Source organism: Elephantulus edwardii, unplaced genomic scaffold (assembly GCF_000299155.1).
Source record: "Elephantulus edwardii isolate Elephantulus edwardi_28Jun2011 unplaced genomic scaffold, EleEdw1.0 scaffold00208, whole genome shotgun sequence".
NCBI classification, from domain to species: domain Eukaryota; kingdom Metazoa; phylum Chordata; class Mammalia; order Macroscelidea; family Macroscelididae; genus Elephantulus; species Elephantulus edwardii.
Window position 1 is genome coordinate 2,082,398 of NW_006399958.1, and position 3,573 is coordinate 2,085,970.

General features: G+C 45.9%; 1 protein-coding gene across 1 annotated transcript in view; it reads left to right on the forward strand.

Annotated features, from left to right (window-relative positions):
* LOC102868048 (sialic acid-binding Ig-like lectin 8-like) overlaps positions 1-3,573 on the forward strand; it is a 125,677-nt gene that overhangs the window by 83,953 nt on the left and 38,151 nt on the right. The gene's annotated exons all lie outside the window — the stretch shown is intronic.

Sequence of the window (3,573 nt, forward strand, 5' to 3'; positions counted from 1 at the left end):
AATAATGTGTACTGCATTGAAACAGATGAGGGAGAAAACTGTTTAAAAGGGATATGTGATTAGGTATTTTTGTCATGACGGGAGTCCAGAGGGAAGGCTGCATAGTGGAGTGGACCTGGGGGAGGGTTTGTAAAACAGTGGAAGAAATTTTCTTTTCCTTTTCCAAGAGGGTAGTATACTGGGTGGGGGAGGGTTGGGAGGGGAGAAAAGTGCAACAATGAATGAATGGAAATTCAAAGTCTCTGTAAATTTTCATTGAAATTAATAATAATTTTTTTAAAAAGAAAAAAATACTTCCATGAACCAAAAGTCAACAATTATCCTAAAGCAAAGATGAGAGAGAGGGCAGGTTGGAAGAGCACTGAGCACAAAAGAACCAGGATGCAATGAAAGAAACTGTTCACAGACTGTGAAAAATGTACCCAATGCCATTGAGTAATGTGTGGTGAAACTGTCAAGTGGAAACCTAACTTTCTGTGTAAGCTATGGGCAGCAAAGCAAAAAAATACGGTAAGAAAGCAAACTCAAGCATATTTGGAGGGAAAGGAGCCAGGGCTTATTGTAAGTCCCATGAATTCCAAACCCAGAATTTGCCCCCAGTGCCTGGTTTCCAGAGCCTCATCTGTGCAGTGAATACTGAGGTCTGGAAACCCTAGAACTCCAGAACCACGTGTGTGAACCATGCCTTTCTGATACCCTCAGAGTCTCGAACTCGTTTACTCCGTCCCTTTGCACCTATTTGTACCAGAGAACTCCCTTTCTGGCTACACATACAGCAAGGTCTCTCACAAACCTTTCCACCTGGGCTTCCCTCCTTACAACTGTTAGTAAGAAAGAGCTGGAGTGGCTTGACTGTGTGTCTGCCTCCATATTCGTTAAAAAGCAAACATACAAACCAAATCAGCTGTCATGAAAGCCAATCACCACTCAGGGGCATCCCATGAGTTGAACATTGCCCTGAGGGTTTTCAATGGCTCAATTTTTTTAAAATTTATTACTAATTTCAATGAAAATTTATAGACACTTTGGGTTTCCATTCGTTCATTGTTGCACTTTTCCCAACCCTCCCCTCAAGTACACTATCCTCTTGGAAAAGTAAAAGAAAAATTCTTTCACTGTTTTACAATCCCTCCCCTCAGGTCCACTCCACCATGCAGCCTTCACTCTGGACTCCGGTCATGACAATAATACCTAATTATACATACCTTTTAAACAGTTCTCTCCCTCATCTGTTTCAATGCAGTATACATTATTGAACCCATCTCTCTCAGTCTCCCCCCAATCCCGAGGTCATTCCTGTTTTACAACAGTGGCACTATGCAGTATTTGTCCTTTTGTGACTGAGATACTTCACTCAGCATAATGTCCTCCAGGGTCACCCATTTTGCATAATATTGCATGAGTTCCTTCTTTTTCAATGCAGCGTAGTATTCCATTGTGTGGATATACCACCACTTCTCTATCCATTTGTTTGTTGATGGGCACTTAGGTTGTTTCCACCTCCTTGCTATGATGAACAAAGCCGCAATAAACATGGGTGTGCATAAATCTGCTTGGGTGGTGGTTATGGTTTCTTTGGGGTGGCTGAATTTTCCAAAGCGGATTTCCAGGTCCTTTTGCTGAGGCATCCCAGGTGCATTTGAATGATCAGCCTTTACTTAATAGCTGAGTACTTAACCATCTGTCTCTCCAGACCCTCTCCCCATTGGCTAGGAAGGTCTCCAGTCAAATCTTTCATAGTCTTCTCTTTGGGTTGGTCATGGTTTGAATTGTGTCCCTCCCTCCAAAATATAAGTCAATTTTGAGTGAAATGTCATATATCCCTAAAAGAAGTCATAGTCCAAAACTTGGAATCAGAACAGAATCACTATCAAGAAAGAACCAAGACTGGAATGTGTCTTCTGGGTCCAGGTTTCTATGCTCGGAAACTCCTAGAACAAGGAGACACAGATAGAGAAAGCCTTCTCCTTGGTTGTTTTGTTGTTGTTATGTGCCGTCGAGTCGTCTGCGACTCACAGCGACCCTATGCACAACAGCCCTAAACCCTGCTCTATCCTGCGCCAACCGCACTGCCTCTGACACACCCATCCCGATTACCCCAGTCACTGAATCAACCCATCTCATAGAGGGTCTTCCCCTCCTGCGCTGTCCCTCCACCCTCCGAAGCATGATGTCCCTCTCCAAGGACCAGTCCCTCCTGGCAACATGTCCAAAGTACGTCAGACGAAGCCCCAGAATCCTTGCCTCCAAGGAGTAGCTTGGTTTAATCCTCTCCAAGATGAATCTGTTTGTTTTCCTGGCAGTCCATGGTACATTCAGTACCCTTCTCCAGCACCACAGCTCAAAAGCATCCACTCTCCTTCTGTCCTCCCTTGTCATTGTCCAACTCTCTGATGCATAACAAGAGATTGCAAATGCCATGGCCTGTATCAGGTGCACCTTAGTCTCCAGAGAGACACCGTTACTCCTGAGTACTTTAGAGAGGTCCCTAACAGCAGACTTTCCCATCGCGATATGCTTTTTGATTTCCTGACTGCTGGTGCCAAGAGTGTTGACTGTGGAGCTGAGCAAACTGAAGCTGTGAACAATCTCAATCTCTTCGCCATCCATCCTGATGCTGCCAATTGGTCCAGTGGTGAGAATCTTTGTCTTCTTGACATTGAGCCTCAGTCCATACTGAAGGCTGCAGTCCTTGACCCTCCGCAGCAAGTGCATGAGGTCCTCGTCAGTTTCAGCAAGCAGGGTTGTGTCATCTGCATAACGCAGATTGTTAATAGATCTTCCACCAATCCTGATGCCACCTTGGTAGCACCCTCAATTTGGAATTCATTCAGAAAAAATACATTTCTGTTTGCCAAAGTCATCCTTGTAAGGTATCTCTGTTGTAGCAGCCCTATTTAACTAAGACAGCCTATTCTCTGAGAAGGGATAGAAAATATGCATGATGTGATGATTGAATTGATTCATTCAGCCTGTCAGCCAGCATCTCCCTCACTCCAGAAGCACTTCCCTTCTTATGCAGTACATGGTTCTCCCTTGGCCCCCTCCTGAATCCCAAACCTGGCTGGAGTGACCCTCTTGGACATCTAAAATCTGTGACCCTCGAAGCCTGGCCAGCAGACTGTTTTCCTGGTGTGGAGAGTGCTGTGTGAGAGGGAAGTTCACAGAAAGCCAGGAGCTGGGTGTAGGACCCCAACTTGATATGTGTGTGGTCCCCATGGGAACCTCATCTAGAAAGTGGAAGCAATTTCCTTCCAGGGCTCTGACAGCGTGGTGTGAGGTTCCTCGTCTGTGGTCACTTTTCTGACCTCATGCCCAAGCTTCCTGTTGGAGCTTCCTCTCAGTCCTATGACACACCAGGACCTCACGTCTCTTAGTCCAAAGATGCTAATGCTTCTGTTGCTGCTGCTGCTGCTACTGCTGCCGCCGCTGCCCCGGCTGTGGGCAGGTGAGTGGGCAAGGGAACGGGCAGTGGTGCGAGCACTGGAGCTGTGACTGACCCTTCTTTCAAACCTACAGGGTCCCTGGTTCAGGGTGAGGAATTCCAACTGGAAATTAATAATGCAGTGACGG